At 35.8% G+C, this 21,511-nt stretch overlaps 1 pseudogene; it reads right to left on the minus strand.

Moving 5' to 3' along the window:
• Positions 1 to 3,762: 3,762 nt before the first annotated feature.
• LOC134390068 (magnesium transporter protein 1-like) lies at positions 3,763 to 11,577 on the minus strand (annotated as a pseudogene).
• Between the last annotated feature and the right edge of the window lie 9,934 nt (positions 11,578 to 21,511).

Consider the following 21,511-nt stretch of genomic DNA (forward strand, 5'->3'; position numbering starts at 1 on the left):
AACCCCATTGAGGGTGGCATCTGAATGAAGTCCTTTTGTAAATGTTCAAATGTCCCATCAGGTGGTAGAAACATGCCTCTTGAAGTTTTTTATTGTCTTCTCAGGATTATGAGTTTGGCATACCAAACATTGGTTTAAATCATTATAGCAATTTTGGAAGAGTTGCCCCACCAATACTTTTTCATAATTTGGGTCATTTTGTATGCTCCACAATGAGCTGTGGAATGCAGAACTTTTAACAGTGGAAGTTTTAAAGACTCAGGAAGGATCAGGTGGTCGTCTGGGCCCTCTGTGAGTACATGCTTAACACTGAGCTTATATCTTTTTACAAGTCAATCTTGTTTTTCCAAATCAGGTGCATTGCACTGTTTATTATATAGGTCATGATAAGGCAGTTGATTTGGATCAATCTTACAGAGTTCATTCAGATTGTATATCCAAACAGTTTTAGTACTGACTGATTTAGTATAAAAATCTGCGAGTGCATTCCCTTGATATTCAGTTTAAGTTCTACAGGTACGAGCTTGAATATAAATAATGGCAATCTGTGATGGAAGCAGGATAGTAGAAAGGAGTTCATCTACTGGAGTACATTTTTGATGGGGGTCCCACTAGAAGTGAGAAACCCTTATTGTTTCCATAACATGGCAAAATCGCGTACTACTCCAAAAGTGTATCTGCTATCTGTATAGATATTTACTGACTTGTCCTTAGCTATATGACAAGCTTGAGTGAGAATAAAAAACATTGCAGGTTGAGCTGACTTAAGTTGAGGAATAGTTTCCCTCTCTATTAATTCATTTTGGTTAGTAACAGCATATCCTGCTCAATATTTTCCTTCTGAGTTTTTGACATAGGACCCATCAACAAAAAGTATGAACTCAGGGTTATCCAATGGAATATCTCATAAATCAAGACAAGGGGCCACTATTTCTGATATTATACTTCTACAATTGTAATCCTCATCATTGTAAGGCAGAGGTAATAGAGTAGCAGGGAAAAGTAGGTTGCAGCATTTTAGATGAAGATTAGAAGGAGACAGGAGAAGAATTTCGTGAGTTTAGTCTACTGATAGAAAATGCTTATTTTGGTTGAGATTTAAGAGATATCCTACAGCACGTGGGACTTGCAAACGAATTTCATTCCCTAAAAGCAGCTCAGATAAAGCTTCCACCAACTTGGCTGCTACTGCTACTACTTTTAAACAGTTAGGATATGCCTTAGCTACTGGTCTAATTTCAGGCTTTCATATGAAATGGGCATATATTTTCCCTCATGTTTCTTGGATAAGATTTTCCTAATGTCTGATCATTGCATCAAGCATTATTCAAGGTAAAAGGCTTGGTGCAATTTGGGAGTCCTAAAGCTGGGAGCTACCACAAGGTCAATTTCATTTGGTTAAAAGTCTGCTCATGACTATCCTCCCAAGGTAAAGGCTATGATATTGCATTTCTAGTGAGCTCATATAATTGTGAAGTCAATACAGAAAAATTTGGGACCCAGGACCTTCAATATCCTGCAAATTCAAGAAAACATCTTAATTGTATTTGGTTGAAGGCCAAGGAAAACTGAATAGTTTTTATTCTCTCAGATGAGAGGGAAATCCCTTCAGCAGTCAAGGCATGTCCCAAGCAGTGGATTTTTTCTCTTGAAAAATGAAGTTTTACAACTGAAGCCTTATGACCTCTATGTGCAAGTTGCTGTAAAAGGTAAGTTGAGCCAATTTCATAGCACTCCTTAGTGGGAGAGTATAAAAGCAAATAATCTACATACTGAGTAAGGAAACTGTAAGGTTATTAGATCCTGATGCAATGCCTTGGAAAAATATGAAGGGACTTCAGTAAACCCTTGTGGCATTATGGTCCAGTTGTACTGTTGATTTTTCCAAGTAAAGGAAAACAAGTATTGACTCTCTTTATGATCTAGAATGCTAAAGAAAACTGAGCAGAGACCTATTTCTGTCAACTATTCTGAGTCAGCAGGCATATTAGATAATAAGGTACAGGGTTTGGGATCACAGAAAACCTTGACATCACAATTTTATTAATCACCCATAAATCTTGAACAAATCTCCAACCCCATCCTTTTGGTTTTTTAACTGGTATGACTGGAGTGTTATAAGAACTGGTATACCAATTATAAGTCCTTATTTAATGAAATCTTCTGTAATTGGCAAGAACACTTTCATTACTTTGGGTTTTAATGGATAACAGGGTAATTTAGGCAAAGGTTTGGAATGATCTATTCAGAGCTTTATAGGTTCCACAGTTTCAATCCTTTCTATATCAGTTGGGGATGAAGCCCATAAACATTCAGGGATTTTAGAAAGGTCAGGGGTATTACAGTCTGAGTTTCAATCTTATCAATTTCTGCCTGTAGAGAGCATAACAGTTCTGGTTCAGGAGAGTCAGGAAACTTTAAGATTATTTCTCTGTCTGAGGAGAATTTTATATGCCTTTTTAGCTTTGAAAGTAAGTCTCACCCTAATGAGTTTACTGGAGCAGTATCACATGGTAAAAAGTTGTGTTTTTTTGAGAATGGCTTCAAAGTTAATTGGATGGGTTCAGATACAGGAACCTCTTGAACTTGATTTGAAGCCCCCACCACAGAAATGACCTTTTTACTACAAAGAATTTGTTTATTTATTAGAGTGGGGCTTAAAAAAGGGCAATTAAGCAAAGAGGTTGGTGGATTCAGCCTAGTAAAGTAGACACATATAAACAAAAGGAAGAGTTGGGGTGACTTCAGTCAAAGTATAGCCCTCTTTCCTCTTGTCCTTAGTCTGTTCATTAAGCTTTTCATTTGTTTTTTTGTAAAAAATCTTTTAAGGAGGCAATTTTTGATGTGTTTAATCTGTTATATGCTTCTGCATACCGATTAAAGAATATATTCTATTGCTTTTGTGGGGTTTTTGATTCCTTTTTTAAAAAAATATATCTCAAAAATAAAATATTTATTTATATTAAAAGTCCCCATTGTGGTCATCTTAATTCTAAGCTATAGCTAGTAAGTTAACCTATTTTTTAAAAAAAATTAGCATGTGCTGGACCTATAATTTTTATACAAAACGTTAGCTAGAATCCCAGAAGTTGGAGACCCAGACTCCTTGGACTGAAAGAAACCTATTATCTAAAAGGCACCTTCCTGAGGTTTGAGACCTCTAAATGAATACACTCTAGTTAATTTATCTAATCCAATCTGATCCTGGATGTAGCCCAGTCTAAATACTGCTCAAATAAACTTGGAGAGCTCAGAACACAATACTAGTGCAACTCCAAATCAGAGAAATCACCCACGACCTCCAGTTACAAACAAGAGAGCGGTGAGCATAATTTTACCTCATCTGATCACCTGATGTTCCTGGGGGTTGCTGGAGTTTTACTTTGGCATCCCACTTCTGACACCCATCTGTTAAAATAATAAATTTAGGCAAATTAACAAAATTTAATTGAGCAATAAAATAAAATAAAATGATTTGCGAATTGGGCAGCTTCTAGAGTCAGAACTTATTCAGAGGGACTCTGCAGAAGCCACGTGATCAGTTAAGATTTATAGACAGAAAAGGGAAAGTGATGGTACAGAAAAAGGAACTGAGATGTGGAATGGTTTGCTGCCTGCAATTGGCTGAGATCCAGCTATCATTACAGAAGCACTCTGTTTTCAATCTGCTTACATTCTAAGTTAGGTTGTGGCTTATATATAAAGCTCAAGTATGAAATTACAGAGGCTTTCTCAAGCCAAAATTTTTTGTTTGATTCAATATCATATTGATTTAATTCCAATATCCCTGTCAGAGGTAGCAGCTTAAGATAAAAGCACCATCCCTAAGGTAACCCCACTGTTAAACAGAAGAACAATGTTGTTTCAGCTACAAACCTAGGTTGACTGCTTCCATGTAAAATTTACATGTCCTGTATGAAGATTCTTAGGATCTTATGGTGGTCCTCTTGTATGGTTCCAGATTTGACTGGATGTCATAGCAAGCACAAAAGACAAAGCTTCAAAAGCCCATCCAGTTTGTTAAAGTGAAATTCCATATTGCTTCTTTGAAGATACATGAGTCTACCATTAAAAAAAAAAAAAAAAAAAAGAATTCCAACATAAGGGGACAAACAGAATTTTGGGGTCTAAATACTCTAAAATTGACATCAGTTCTGTCTACAATCCACCACACAACTTGCTCAGGAGAAAAACCCTGCACCTGCAACTCATATGTATCACCCCATTTGGATTCCCCTTTTGCAGGAAAGATGATAAAAGTTGGAGTTGAATTCATGTTTGGCACCTGAAATATATCAGAGTCATTGTCAAAATCTACAATGGCAAAAAATGTCCTGTTCATGGTGCACTGGATTATAGACAGGAGTTTGCCAGGATCTGGAATTTTTCATCAGCTTCTTTACAACACAACACATTGTCTATGAAGTTGAAGAACAGTGAACATGACAATAATGGAGTAATTTCTCAGTGGGGCAGAGACACACCAAACCCACCAACATGCTCTCACTTTTCCATTATTTACAAATTGTTTATTAATTTAGATTTTGATATTTTTTGTGAGAATCTGCCTTTTTAAGCAACCTATCTTTGTACCTAGAGATCCTACCTAAGTAGAAATGTCTCTCACTTCATGAGTTTATCCTCCAGTAGGGAAATGCTGCTATTTCCTATTAGTTTGGTTGCTTTTTGTCATGAGCCCAGGGTTGAACTGACTTATCTCCATTTCCCTCTGAGCTCCTCTTTTGGACAGTTGTACATATCAGTGTTACAACCAGTTTTGACTGTAGGCTATGCTTGGTGATCATAGGATTACGCCGGGGCTGTCTGAACTCATGATTTACATGCTCACCAGCTAGGGTGAAGGCTTCTGAGAATAATAGCTATATTCTGATAAACTTTGATGCCTATGTCTCAATGTTTTGCCCTGTGGCAAGAGGGCTATGTTGCTGCCATAAATCTAATATCAAAGAGTGGTTCCACCCACTAATAGCCACAACTACCACTTGTCTTGCACTTTACAGTTCTTAGAGTGCCTTGATAGGCGTTACCTATTGCAATACGTACTACCACCCTGGAGGTGGCTTACTTACTCATTTTTACTCAGATGGAGGCACTGAGGCTCAAAGGTGTGTGAGATTAGCCCAAGGTCACCAAGCTGATGCAAGCCTGCTTCTCAGGTTTTCTGACGCCAAGGCAGTGCATGGTCTTAATCTTCTCCATGCTGCTGGAGTAGTTTATGCTGCTGGCATCCACCTTTATCTCCTTATACTAATCCCACAAAGTGAGAAATCCACAGCACAATTGATGAACGTGAGTTATTCTCCCTGGAACAGGGTGACTAAAAATAAGCTGTGTTTCAGACTATCTTCTTGGAGATACTCCTACCCAACCCCACCCCAGGGGCATGTTTTGGAAATGTGAGGGAGGTTGTTGCTTTAAAAAGCCCCCTTTGGGATTGTTATACATCACTCTAGGGGCAGATCTCCCTACATTCAATGTTTTTAGCCTTTTAGGGGAACATGTATCCCCAATTACTAGAAGGCCAAGTCCTTAGAGAAAAACGTACTGCTGCGAATACTGATTTATATTGATTCTTCCCACAGTTTGTAGAGAAGATTCATTTATCTGTTGGGAGTTTATGGGGATTCTTACATTTGACCAAACAGTGCCTTTTAAAATTGAGTTCTATTATTCTGTTATTTTCTCCTCATCTTTTTAGGGAGAGAATTTCTTGTCTACTAGGGCTATTTGCCACTTTTTACAACATAAATCTATTCTCTTAATGACAAAAGCAAGTGTTGGGTCTAGAAACAATAGCTCAGTCTGAAACTATGCAGAAGAAAGCCCAGATTCAGCTGGGAGTTAGAAAAACCGCCAAACCTGAACTTGCACTAGAGGCAGGGAGCAGACAGAAAGACTTGAGCCCTCTCCAGTAGTCAGGGTGTGTGTGAATTTAAGTCTGTGTGTGTTGGTGTCTGGAGGGTCATTCCAAGTCAGCGTCTAAAATAACATATGGTGTTTGAAGCCTGTGCCCATGGGCACACCCTGTGTCTAAGTGTGTGAGGCATGAGAAAATTGGCTAGGGAATGTCTAAAAGCCTGGACCAGAGGTCAGTCACAGTTAAAAGTATTCTTCTATTCTTATAAAGAAAGACTGTTGAAAGATCACCCCAGCCAGTGTTCCAGATTCTCAATGGGCTTTAGGTTTTATAGCCCAGGTAAACCCCAGCCTTCAAGACCCATAGGCATTTTCCAGGTTTATCTCTCAGAGATGATTTTATCCATTTTGCTCATGCATAGCCTTGGTGAGATTGTGTGTATGAGGAATCATGAGGATGCATTCTAAACATGGCAACCTTTACATGATCAATAAATATGCCTGCTTGTCTAAGACCAAAATTGGTCTCAGAGGATGCAATTGAAGTAGTTTTGTGTTTTTGATTTTTTCATCATTTGCTTTATTTAGCATGGCCAGCACTTATAGGTAGTTTTAGTTGTATATAACTTCGGGCTCTTTAAGGGAGGAAAATAGAGAATAGTTCAATTTGACTTTTGCTGCATAAATGAGAGCTGGAGCTTTGGGAATGTGTTAAGCAATAATAACAGAAAACACTTGTTTCCTAAAATGGCATTGTCTGGAACAACGACGCCGAAAAACTATTTTAATTGAAGCCTGGGTGACCTTAAAAAAGTGCTGTGGGAGTTTTAAAAGGGTTTTGCTATCTATAGTTTGAATGAACAGTAAAATACAAAAACTTGCTTTTACTAATTCCCCAAAGTGTGTCTGTTGTTAACCAGGCTGTTCACAAAGATGCATATGTACCTGAGCCCTTTACTGCTCTGTTTATGTGCTTCTGAATTCTGACAAGCCCACTTCTCAAAGAACCTTGTCTGGGCATACAAAGAAGAGCTAAAATGTACTTTTATGAATGAGCTCCAAAACACCTTGCTTTTGTGACCTGTCCCCCTGGAATAATGCCTCTCTCCACTGTCTCATTCCCTACCAATAATAGGACCACCCAGATATGCTAACTCATTGTCTTAGAACTACACCCCAAGAGGTTAACACTTTTACTGAGTCCTTTAAAAACATTTTTTCCTAAATACTGGGAAGCAAAGTCCTATCCCACTGCTTTGGCTCAAGAAAGGAGGGAGTTGACTACAGATTCTCATCTTCTCCCTCTAGGTAATCCACTTCTTGGTCATTTTACTCTGGGGACTTTGGGGCTAGCAGTCCTGGATTTTTTCTTCCTGCCTCTTAAAATCCAGGTAGTGAAATAGCTTCTCTCACTCATCTTGACTAATTAATTCATTTTTATGTGTGATCTGTCTTTCCTGTAGGTAGCTGCGTAACTGATTCCATTTTTTCATTGACCTTTCCAGGACTTTGCCTTATTTTTTTCTATGCTATGCAAGACCAATTATATTAACTGCTCTCAGAGACTGCTATGTTATGAATTTTTCTGTTCAGAAGAGTTAGTGTTGGATATAATGGTTACTTTTTAAATGTAATCCTGAGAAAATATGCAGAAAGAAGGTGAGGATGTTGCATAGTTCTAAATGTGGAAATTCAGGTACTTTCGGATTCCTAGAGATTCCTTAAATAGTCTGTGATCGCTCTAGCTGGAATGCTGCTCTTCTCTCTGTGGTATTGCCAACTTCTAGATGTCAACACGGTCCTGGAGCCAGAACAAGAAGAATTTGACAGAGGACAGGAAGCTCTGAGAGGCACAAAGTAGAGGTAAGAGAGGTAAGTACCACTGATAGTTTTTGCCATGTTGGAAGATGACAGATACTTTGTCATCTTCAAAGGAAGTGTTTCTCAAATTTCAAAATGCACCCACAAATTACCTGGAGATTTTGTTAAAATGTAAATTCTTGTTTAGGTCCTAGGTGATTCTCTGATGCTGGTGGTTCACGTACCACACTTAAAATAGTAAAGCTGCATTGTCCAATATAGTAGCTACTAGCCACATGTAGCTGTTAAAAACTTGAAATTTAACTAGTCCAAATTAAGATGCTCTGTAAATGTAAAATACATGCAGGATTTCAAACATGTATTACAAGAAAAGCATGAGTGTAAAATTTCTCATTAATGGTATTGATTGCATGTTGATCATAGTTTGATATATTGAGCTAATAAAATATATCGCTAAGTTAATTTCAATTGTGTCTTTTTAATCTTTTAAAGCAGTTCTAAAAATTTTTAAATTACATGTATAGCTTATATTTCTACTTGACATTACTACTCTTGTGCTCTTTTGTGTCCATTTCATCGGCTATCGATAGCACTTAGCATATTTTATGCCAATGGTTCTCAGACTTTACTGTGCATCATAGTTACCTGATGGGCTTGGTAAAACAAGCATTGCTGGTCAACCCTCAGACTGTGATGTAGTAGTTCTGGAATAAAGTCTAAAAATTGCTATTTCTAACAAGCTCCCAGGTGATATTGATGCTGCTGCATGGACCACATTTAGCATGTCAAGACCCTGAAGTTCTTTCCCCTGTTTTCTATGCAGTAGCACTTAGCATATTTTGTGCCTCTGTTTTGCAGTATAGCTTGTGAACATATCTGCTACCTTCCCCTCTACTCACATCAAGGTCCACTCACACTGTGGCAATGTCCATTAACCCTGTGACATTCTAAAGTCCTTGAAGGAAAGGTTGTGCCTGTTCATCTTGGTATCTCCAAAGCATCTACTTCAATAATTACCTTGTTAAATTGAATTTAATTGAATTAGTCATCTTTCTTTCTGTTTATTCCCTCACTGGAAGCTCTGACAAACACAAAATATTAAAACAGGGATAAAAGAAAACAGGCGTAAGGATTGATCTGTTGATCAATCTATTGATTTAGTAATTATTGAGTAAATTAAATTGTTCTGTTTCTGTTTCTTTTCATCAGTTTAACTCACTGTATTTTTTAAGCACTTGAAGTGCTGATGATTAAAGCAATGAGTTAGCTGAGGTTTGGGTGATAAGCTAATTGGAAGTCAGGAAAACACCATCAAGTACATTGAGGAAATTATAGCAAGGGTGTCATGGGATCCTAGAGGTAGGATACAAGCCAGCCTCTAAAATGTGCTGATTAAAGCCTTGTACTCAAAAGGTCCTAATTAGGCCAGCAGCATCAGCCTTACCTGGGAGTTTATTACAAATGCAGAATCTCAGGCCCAACACCCGAACTTATCAATCCAGAATTTTCATTTTAACTAGAATCCTAGGTAACTGGTAAGCATATTAAAATTTGACAAGCACTGGATTGAAGGATAAGGCAGAATCAGGTGCCATATAAGCGTAAGGTTGATGAAGGGCTTCTTTCCTACCTTTCCTAAGGGAAGTCTGGGTGTCTGGTCTAAGGCAAGTCAGATGGCAGAATGGCAGCAGATGCCCCACACAGATGGAAATACATTGCATTGGGATATGCAGACTACAGCAGAGATCCGCCAACCTGCAACAGTCTTGTTCACAACAGGAGCAAATCTCTCAAAGACTCGTGGCAAGGGGAATAAAAAGAAAAAGTGACTCTAGGTATGACGGTGAGGCTGTGGCTGTCAACCAGCAGGATGCTGCTGCTCCCTGACAGCATGAAAGGAAGCCCAGCTCTACCAGCCTACCTGTCTGGGAACCACCTGTCACATATGAGGGGGAAACAGATTTACTGTGAGGATTTGGGCAAAACATTACCACCTCTCTCCAAAACCATGGGGATAATAGTGAAGTGTGGAAATGAGGTTGCAGAGAGGATGCCACGACGTGAACATTTACCCTGATCAGTCTTCGTTATAAAAACAAAGCATGTGAGGCAACTTCATCAGGTTGAAAATCTTCCATCTGGTGAATGAGGATGACAGATCCCAGTTAATATAGACATTCTTTAAAATATCCTTTCAGAAATTGTTAAAGGGGCCAAATATTCTTCATTTCTGTAAGTCCTCTAATGTCTTAATATATATATTCTCCATTCATTCAATCATCCAATCAATAAACATCAACTGAACAACAAATTTTTAGGCACTAATCTTGGAGCTGGGGAAAATGGACAGGCAAAATCCCTGACCTTAAGGCTGTATCATTGCTCAGTGAGGGTGATAGATGTGTTAACAGAGAACACAGTGCTGTCTGTGCTAGAATAAGAGGTGAGGATTCTGCTTAATGTGAGCACAGGTGTGAGAGAAAATGATGATGATGATAATGATGAGGATATTAACGCATGCCCAATATTTATTACATATCAGGAACTGTGCCAAGTATTATCCATAACTCAATTCATTTATTTTTTCTCATAACGCTATAAAGTTGATATTATTACTATTCCTATTTTGTAGGGTAAAAATAATAAAGTAATAAAGCACAGAAAAGTTAAGTAGTTTGTCCAAAGTCACACAATGAGCTAGTTCAAAACTGAGGCCATTTTGTTTGAAAATAAAATACTGAGACCCAGAAATATAAAAATCAATGCATAAAATTACATTAAATGAACATTTATTAAGGCTGGCTGTTACTAGGAACCATGCTAGATTAGGAAGGTACAAAGACAAATAAGACTTACTTCATCAGGAGTTCAGTGTCAGTAAGACATACAAACATGCGTTTGGATATATTGTGGTACATCATGCTCAGTTTGCTAATCCATGTATGAGCAAATTTCTGAGGGAGTGAAAAGAAGGGAGTTACTGACTTGACCTGGATGTGGTCAAGGAAGACTTAAGAGGAAGTGATATGTCAGCTGGGTTTTGAGTTATGAATAAGAATTTGCCAGGTTACCAGCACTAACAGCATTTCAGGCAGATGTAATGACAGGTAAAAAAGGACCAGGAAATTAAAGGGCAAGGTAAGGGAGTTTTCTTAATACAATTCAATTGAGCATCTGCTCTATAGAAGAAGCTTCTCTAACACTTGGTACAAGGAATAAAACAATGAGGAAATAGAGTCTTTGGAGTCTGCAAGTAAGGTAAAATCATTCCTCACTTTTGTATCTGGCCAGGGTGCTATGGCAGTCTAGTTAGAGACTGCAAATGGAATACAACTCTTTGTTTCTTGCATCTCCTGACCCTAGCAAAATAGTAATAAATTATCATGAAATGGCAAACATATAGAGGAAAAGAATGAATGGAAGAAAGAGTTTCAGTGAACATAGGACTATAACAATAATTTGAAGATAGAAAGTGTATAATGGAGTGATACCTGATTATGTGGAGTGAAGAAAGTTACAGCCTACTGTCCTGCAGAAAGAAAGCATGGAACCCAGGACAGTTTAGTGATGAGAACTTTCCAATTAATGTAAATGGAATACTGTATCTCAATTGGACTTCATGCAGTAGATACTTAAGGAAATAGTAATAGATGCCCTCAACATTATACATTAAATGCCATAGATTTCTTCTAAGTCACATCAATTGCTAGAAACTGAAGCCGTAAAATCAAAATGAATTTCCAACAAGGAAGAGGAAACTAATCTGCTTTCTTCTTTGTGATAAATAAGAATTACGTTTACCTTACCATTTAGGCCACCAGGAAGGTCAGAACCAAATTTACAGATGAACTTTAACAACTTATAAGGATCTGAGATCATGTTGTATATCTATGTTGAATATATTTTCTCAGGTTGTGAACATTCATTTATGTGTGTGTGTGTGTGTGTGTGTGTGTGCGCGCTTGTGTGTGTGTATACTTACATAAGTGCATATATATATCCTGGTTTTGATTTTTACTCACATTTTAATGCCATGTTATGATTGTTATATATTTAGTGAAATAAATCAGTTAAAATAAACATATAAAAATGAGTATATAATTGTGGCTGATGTTATTTTAAGTGAAGAAGATTTTATCAAAGATGTTTAAATATAATGGACATCTACTATTCAAAGATGTTAAAAACATGGCAATATAATTAAAGTAGTAGCAATGGCAGAAGAACCGTTTAAAATAAAAGTAGAAAATATACTTTAATAATATACTTGTGAGTTACTGAGTCATTCTAGAGAGCATAAAATTTGTCATTGATATAACTGATATATTCATTTTCATCGATATGCCTTTGGAAAATTTACCTATAAACATTTATTCATCCATGTTCATTTATTCTATAACTCTTCAGTAAGTCCTTTCAATGTGCTGGTTACTAAGGGTTTTGAATGCATCAGAGAAGAAGGCAAATAAGCAATTGTCCTACATTTGCAGGGAGACAGACACCTAATACATAAATAAACAAAGAAAATAATAACAGACTGTGATAAATGATAGTAGAAAGAAAATAAGAAATGCCATATCTACCTACTAGGCAGTTATAGCTGCTTAAAAACTCACTCCAAACTTACTGGCTTAAAACTACTAGCAATTATTGAGCTCATAATTCTGAGGTTTGGCAATTTGTCCTGCGATCAGCAAGGTAGTTCTGTATATCTAAGCCAGACTCAACTGATTTTGGCCTGAACTCACTCATGCTTCTGCAGAGGATTGCTAGATTGGATCAGGGTTGGCAGGTCCAAAATGGCTCAACTGTGATGGCTTATCTCCGGTCCATATGGTCTCACATCCTCAAGCAGTCTACTGGGACTTGCTCATTTGGCAATTGTACAGTGATCTCAAAAGGGAAGATGGAAGCTTGCAATGCCTGTTGAGGCCCAGACTTGAAACTCGAAAAGACTTCAACTTCTGATGGAAAGAGTTGCTAAGAATTGAGGTAATTTTTACAGTCTAATACATTAGGACAGAACACCCAGGACTAAGTGCTAAAGTATTGCAATGTTTGGAGTGTGGCTGCAAAAGGAGCCAGCAAAAAAAAAAAAAAAAAAAAAAAATCAGGAGAGGATGATGTTCCAGGATTTTCCAGAGGCAAGTGAGAAGTAAAATTATTGAAACTAATGAAATGAAACAGATGCAAGGTATACAGATAACAAGCCCAAAATAAGTGATAATGTTTATAGACTATAAAGTATAAAATGATATAAAGTACAAAATGTTGAAAATTATCCCAGAGTTTGCTAAAATTACCAACAAATAAAACTCATTGGTCCTTCTGGTCTTTTCAGTTTTTACCAAATCACCTGTGTTAAAACTGTGAATTAGATATGTTCTTGTATTTTGCACTTTTTATCAAAGAGGAAACCCTGTTGGGACTCAAAGGAGGGAGAGTTTTCAAGAGTATCCAGGAGGAAAAAAAAAGAGCCAAAAAAAAGAAGAAACAATTTCTTTAATTTGATTGCTTGCCTATAGATTTAACTCAATAATTTACATATTAAAAAATATTACATTGCTTCCAGAGGTTGCAATGATTTACTTTAATATCTATTATGTATGTGTGGGTATACATATGTATATGTATATCCGTATATACATATATACACACACAAAAGTTCAAAAGGTTAATAGAAAAATGGAATTAAAAGATAACACAAATATTTCTATGAACTTTTTGAAAGACCGCTAGTATGTATATATGTATATGTGTGTGTATGTGTGTGTATATCCCTTTTATTTATTTACCAAAGTATAATCCATTTTGGGAAAATGTACAATTATTTTATTCAGTTTTTTCTGGTCATTTTTTCTACTTTATGTTGTGATTTATTGGTGATGGCATGACCTATTGCAGACTGCTTCCAGAAGTTTGATCACCAGCGTTAGTCAAGTATTATGAATAAACCCAGCATGATGTATTCTGTGGTGCTGGGCATCCAATATTATGATAAATAGCTCTGTTCTCTAAAGGAGAAAGAGAACTTTCAATGCAGCAAAAATGGAAAGACCCTAACCTTGACTGATTCTGTAGATAAGCAGAGGTTGCTTTCTAGCTCTGATGAGAAAGCAAATTTTGAAATGGAATTAGGAAGCTGAGATACACACCTGAGTCAGACTCACACCCATGCTTCAGTGATTTGACTATAATGGAGTTCCTGTTGCAAATATTGCCTGTTCACACACAAGCTGGACTAAGTTTGTTACGAACAGTGAGTGTCAGAAAGGATGAAACAGATATATAGGATTGAACTGGTTGGCCCAAAACATCTTCTGTCTTCTAAAAAATAACGATGTAGATTATTCGTTTATGTATAGTTCATCTCCTGTCACAACTGAAACAGAGGAATAGTTACTCCATTTCTCTGACAACTTATTTCTATAATATTATGTCCAAATAGTCAAAATTTCCCACTTAAGCATCATATCAATGTTTGTAAAGATTCTTATAAATCTATTAATTATTTGAATAAAAAAAATCAGGTAATTTAGCACTTAGAAAAGTAATGAAAAGTTATGGGTATGCCTTTTTATTCTATGCTCCATGAATAAAATAAAGTTTCTATCATCAAAAAAGCCTAAGAATTACTGTGTGGTACACAGTAGCATAGAAAAAAGTTTGAGAAATTTCTTATAAAAGAAACCTGATAAAATATCATAAAATCCGTAATTTTACATGTATTTTCTTGAATATAGAAATCTATTATCTTCACAAAATATCAATGTAGTGTTCATATTACCTTGTGGTCTACAGAACACAATTGGAAAATTCTAAGCTCTATTTTTTTTCTTTTTCTTTTCTTGAACAAAACATTAGCCCATACAGGGGTGGGCCAGGTCATGAAAGAATTATTGAAAGTGTGTGCACACCTTTACATCATTTACCTGAGTAGGAATATCTTTCAAATCTACATGGTCCTAAATAGTTCTAGAAGAAAAATACAGAAAACCATGATGATTGGAGACATAAATATCCCATTTAAAGAGAGCTCCTGGGATCATGGAAATACATAAAGAGGTAAGATACTGTGTTAAAATCCTAAAAATAACACCATAGAGAGGCAGTGCTGCCTAAGGGCTCAGAGCAGGGGCCATTTGGTCATGTTGCAAAAGTTCAAGACATGTCTGTGACATCTCCTAGCTGTGCAACCTAGGCCAAGTTATTTAATTTCTTTAGGCCTCAGTTTCCTTATCTGCAAAATAGGGTGAATCTGATAGGCAATTCAGGGGATTGTTGTGAGAATTAAATTATGACAATAATATCTGACACATAATAAGAACTCAACACAAAGAATAATTACATTTTATAATGATGAATATGCTAATAATCTTGATTTGATCATCATCACATATTGTACACAAATACTGATAGTCAAGTCTGTACCCCATAAAATATATATAATCAATTATGTTTTTTTTTAAAAAATAGCTATTATTTAGAGAAAAGAAAGAAATGGCATTCTTTGTTTTTATTTAGGATAGATATTAATATCTATGTATATTTTCCTTTAAAATTACTGACAATGAGAGCTAGAAAGGAACTTAAGTTCATTTAGTTAATCTCCATTATCTGATGTTTAAGTAAATTTGAGGCCAAGAGTGACTGGGCTGAAGGCATTTAGGTCTAATATACTTAACTTCCCACTCATGGGACTATAGCAATTTAAATGATTCATAAAAAATTCTCATGCATAAAATTAACTCTTTCATTTTTGACCACTTATTGGCTTTCTCTTTTAATTCTCCAAAGATCCTGAATACTCTTAAATTTAGTTTTGATGTCAAAAATGTCAGTTTTATTTCTGAATGTATCGGCAATGCTTTAAGCATCTTGCCATTTAGCTTGAACTGGCTGCCAATTTCAATTGGGTAGTCTCCTCATTATTGTAAGAGGGACTGTCTCTACTCTCGTTGAAGAATCTTCATTGGGAATGAATGTTAAATGTTTTAGCCTATTTAGACTGGGTATTTTGGTTCTGTCCTCTGTCTTTCATAACTCTTGCCTCTTCTCTAATTCTGTTCTTTAGCTTTCCCTATCAAATTCTAGGACACTGCCCGCATTTGTTTTCTATTCCAGTGATGCCGTTTTCTGCAGTATGGAGTCTACTGTTCTACATCGCCAGTCTCATTTTAAATCCAGCTCTCAGATTTTCTTTTCCTTGCATATATTTCTGACAACAGCTTATTTTTAACTGCCTTGGCTTTATCCATACATGAATTTTTTCTCTTTAACATTCTGAGAACAAAATTTTCTGATTTTCTCCTTTTTTTTTTTTTTTTTGTAACTCTGGCTAACTTTTTCTTGTTCTTTCCTAGCTTTATTGCTTTGAGTTAGAGAAAATGTTCTTCATATTTTCTAGTTCTTGCAATTTATTGTGATTTTCTTGTGCTCTCATATGAATGCATTTATGTTCATGTTCTAAGAAAATTTCAAAATAATTTTTACCGTGCATAAAGTGCTATTAATCACTAAATGATTATTATTGGTTACCTTGTTATAAAAACCACTATATTTACTTTATTTTTACATTTTTTGAAAGATTGAGATTTATAAGTTTAAAATTAGCACCATTACTATAATTTTATTTCTACTATATCTTTATTTTATTATATATTTTCAAGCTGTCATATAATCACTATGTATTGTACTTTTTATGAAAGTAAGTAATTACTCTTTTTTCACATAATGTATTTATTCAAAGTTTACTTTTCCTGATGATTCACATAATGTATTTATTCAAAGTTTACTTTTCCTGATATTAATATTGAAACTAATTCTTATCTTAATATTTTCCAGTTCTTTAGACTTAAACTTTGAAGGTCAGATGAGTCTTTTCTCCAGAAATGCTTAGTGAAATCTGTCTGATGATGTGAGGAGACAATACTGAAGAATCGTCTGTCCTTTACTGGTGGCTCACTTTCACCCGTAAGCATCAAGCTCTCATGGACACCCACTCATTACTAACTTATTCTCTTTTGAAGACTAGACCCACTGAGTATCACGTCTTAGTAAGTTACATAGTAGTCTAATTAATTAATTACTGAGGAAATTTTTCTTCCCATTAAGTCTTAATAGTCTTTTAAAGGCTGGTCTACTTAAAAAGTACCTTGTAAGAAAGGTGTTGATATGGTAGATCTATCTGCAATTGTTTGAGGAATCTCCATACCATTTTCCATAGAGGCTGCACCACTGTTGGGAATATACCCAGAGGAATGGAAATCATCAAGTCGAAGGTATACCTGTTCCCCAATGTTTATCGCAGCACTCTTTACAATAGCCAAGAGTTGGAACCAGCCCAAATGCCCATCATCAGATGAGTGGATACGGAAAATGTGGTACATCTACACAATGGAATACTACTCAGCTATAAAAACGAATGAAATACTGCCATTTGCAACAACATGGATGGACCTTGAGAGAATTATATTAAGTGAAACAAGTCAGGCACAGAAAGAGAAATACCACATGTTCTCACTTATTGGTGGGAGCTAAAAATTAATATATAAATTCACACACACACACACACACACACACACACACACACACACACATACACACACACACACACACACACACACACACAAAACCGGGGTGGGGGGAAGAAGATATAACAACCACAATTATTTGAAGTTGATACGACAAGCAAACAGAAAGGACATTGTTGGGGGGGAGGGGGGAGGGAGAAGGGAGGGAGGTTTTGGTGATGGGGAGCAATAATCAGCTACAATGTATATCGACAAAATAAAATTTAAAAAAAAAGAAAGGTGTTGATATAAATATAATGAATTAAAATATCAAGTGTCTTATTACATGTGTTAGGGACTTGGGATACACAAGAAAAAGTGCCAGGCACCTCTCTGAAAATTTCTCCCTATGACATCAGGCAAATCCTGTCTGCCATAAGAAAGTTAGTTATCTCATCTATATAATGGAGCCATTGGTCTTTGTTAGCTAGACAGTCTTCCTTCTCAATCAGAGGTTTTGTAACTGTTAAATCTAAATATAAGACAGACCCAAGTACTCAATCAGGAAACAACTGTTTGAGAGAAGATGCACAAACTCTTAGAAACACAGTTTAGAATTTAGTGTGGCTTATGGATAAAAGAGGTGATAAATGATTTGAATAAATGATAGTATGCTGTTGAACTGTTTTTACCTGTGCACTTTGCTGAGTTTTTTAGTACTTGTAAAAGTCCAAGGTGACTAGTCCAGCAACTAAAGTTACCTTTTTCAGAGAAAATATTTACATACTCTAGTCATTGGCTTATGCATTTATCTATTCATGGTTATCAACTCCAAGTAAAACTGCAAGATAAACACTGCATGGTGATACCAAAATGAAGATGACATCAATCTTTGGAGAACTCTGCTTGATAACTGTCACTGAAGCTTGATCACTGTGAAAGCAAAGAAAAGGACTTTGATGTTGACCCTAACCAACAGATGCTTCATTAAATACTAGATCTATATAGGGCACTATAGATGTTATATCAAACATGCGTGAGAAAAAAAATGTGATGTGTTTTTAAAAATTCTTTTTATTGTGCTTTGGCAGAATGTCTTGATGGACACATGTTCTGTGGAAAAATCTTTGGAAGGTGACATGCTTGGCTTATAAGTGGAGATGGGTTGAGAGCAGCCTGCATGACACTCTGGCCAAATGCTGAAGAGCTTTTTTTAATTTAAATTTTAAAAAAGATATCATAAAACAACAGTTTAAGATAAGTAAAAATGAATTGAAGATTATTTTTTCTTTCAATTATTTGTGCCATAGCTTCCTATAGCTGTGAACTAACTTGCTTCTAGAAAAGCGAGTTAGTATCACATTTATCTTGCAGTATCTGCAAAACAGGCTAGAAATAAATGCAGAAAATGTCTGTTGTACCCCTTTCACATTAATCCTCCAGATAACTCTGAATAAAATCATGGAAAGAACCTGCACCAAGAAGACAAAAGGTATTTAAAAAACCTTTTAGGTACTGCAGAAATGCTCTCTTAGCTTTGGCCTTTTTATGTATTCATCCATGATGCCAGTTCCTAGATGTGCCATTGGCCCGCATACTGCATACAGCTCCGCTTTGCAGCTGCAAAGTAGATGAGGGGCCAGGAGGGGGAGCAGAAGTTAAAACATTGCAGCCAGAACCACCCTAAAGTCTATGATAAAATGATTAATGTTGATGACAGATGGGGAAGTAAACAAGGCCAGCCAGAGAACACCACCAACGGGTACACAAGGAAGAAGAGTGAAAACTTCCAAAATGTATAGAACAATAACTGAAGAAAATCTTCATGTGCAGTTTGTTAAAATGGGGAAACTTGTAAGATATAAACTGCTTCTCAAATATAAATGGAAGTGGTGAGTATATCTGTTCCAGCTAGAAAATGATACTTCATTGTCTCACTGTGATGAGAAAAGAATAGGCTTGGACCAAGTTTGTGTGTTGATTATCCTTTGGATACACACACACACAAAACGTGCTATAGTTTTCAATTCAATAGCTATCTTATTGTAAAATACTCAATTATTCAATGATTCTGTTGCTTGTGTGCTTTTTTTTTTTTTTCTTTTTCCTACTTCAGGAAGCACAGGATACACCTAGGTAGCTTGTTATTGAATGTCAGATATTTCCACCTTCCTCCATTTTTTTATAGAGTAAGTCATGAAAGACTGTGCTTCACGTGATGATGTTTGCTCCATTCTGCATAAAAGTGTTTTAAATTCCTCCAAGCCTGGTCTCAAAATACAGTCCTATAGTAAATCCTAAGAGAAAAAGAAAACTTTAGAAGCAAATAAAGAATGAACCGGATGATGACATTTTTTTTCTCTTGATGTTTTCCCCCTTCTAAGGTTACATATACTTATGTTCACTACAAATATGCTTTGGCCTTTAAATAAGTGAGTCAGAATGCTACTGGGGTGAGCTGCTTCCTCACAATTTTCCTGTAAATATGTTGATTTATGAATAAAGTTATGTATTTTATGCTACATTATCTAAATGTGATTATAGCCTTGGAATTGCACAGACCATTTTTCAAAAAGGAATTTTTAAAATTCCTCTGGGAAGGTTGTCATATCATTATCGAACTATTGTGCTCTTCCACAAACCTATCTAAACATCGAAACTCTTAACCAGCTTGGTACATGTAAGCTCCTCAGTGCTATTGAGTTTGTTTACACTTCTCCCTCTCCCCGTCTCAGACAACAGAAGGTAAAAAATTCAAGAGGACAGCAAGGAGACAAGAATGACCTTATTATTATAATGTCAACATTTGCATGATATTTTGCAGTTGTGGTTTTGATGTCAGGTTTTAATGCATTCACTTAGTCAATCGTATTATAAGAAAAAGTACTGCAGGTAAAAAAATTTAGGAGTCTCAGTTACTACTGTCCTCCTTTTCTTTCCACGGCTCCTCACACTTTCAAGATCAGTGCTGTTCCACAGGTAATGCAGTCCAGTCTAAGAAAACCCATTAGTCTTGACTGAAAAGTAGTACAGTGTTGGTTTTAAAAAATTGAAAAATATGGAGAAAAAAGAGGCATGTGTTTTTGCCAATTCTCTCTTTTACTGGTTTGTTGCTTACTCAGAGTCTGTTTCCTCATCTGCCAAAGAGAAATATGAGTTTTTAAAAAATTCAGTAGGTGAATCATTTAGTAGGGCCTGACACAGAGTACTTGTTTAGTAGCTGCTATTTGACTCGATGTCTAGAGAAAAATTCTGTATCACTGCCCAATACGGTTATTCTTTAAAACATCTTTGTTTCATTATAAAAGTGGTAAAATCTTGTGACAGGAAAATTAGTGAAGAAGAATACCAAAACAGCTCCCTATTATATCTTCTATAACAGATATAATTTGGGGTTATTTTTTCTAGACTTTTTCTTTTGTAATCTCATGGTATTTCATTTTATCTTGGTAATCATTCTGTATACACAATTTGTCATACTCCTTTTTTGTACTGTTTTTAATATTGTTTCATAATCATGATATTTTAATACCCACAAGAAACTTCATATCATAAAAATGCAGTTAACTTTTTTAATTGCCCTGTTTTAGAATTTCAAAAATTTACTTAAAACAAATACACTTGCAACAATTATCTTTGCACATCTATTAAAAATGAGTTTGTTTATTTGCACTATGTATGGGTGCTATTATACAACATCCTTGCCACAGAACTTTTCTTTTTTTAGTTTATCTTTTTAGCATGAAGTAATTATTAAATTACGTAGTGTTCAATATGTACTTTGGTTGAAATATCTTTCAGCTATAATAAATGCAGTATACCAAAAAGCACCAATCTCTGGATACACTAGCAATGCACTGTATGTGGAAATGATGGATTTCTTGTGGAAGTAAATTACTTATCTGCCTGGATTTCTGAAAATATTAACCAAGAAAAAATAGTTGCTGAGACAACAGTAAATGTTATAACAGATTTTTTACCCTGATAGATTCTGAGAAATTTGTTGATTCAAAACATTTTATTTTTCCTCTCATTTTTTATTAAATGCTATCCCAAAATAAATTCTTCATCTAAGGCTCATGAGCCTTGCTAGGGGTTTATGGATGAACATTGGGAGCCCCATGTACTGCTTAAAATTGTGTGCCAAATCCAGGTTTTTTAACCTATTTGAATTGGTGTTGGGAGAGGGGCTTTACTTTCTTTTTAACATTTAATGCTAGACTTGATGATGTCTAAGATTCCTTCCAACTTTAAAGAGATAATCTTTAAAGTGGTCTTTGATAATCTGCTGGATCTATAGT

The sequence above is a fragment of the Cynocephalus volans genome, chromosome 11 (genome assembly GCF_027409185.1).
Source record: "Cynocephalus volans isolate mCynVol1 chromosome 11, mCynVol1.pri, whole genome shotgun sequence".
Classification (NCBI taxonomy): Eukaryota; Metazoa; Chordata; class Mammalia; order Dermoptera; family Cynocephalidae; genus Cynocephalus; species Cynocephalus volans.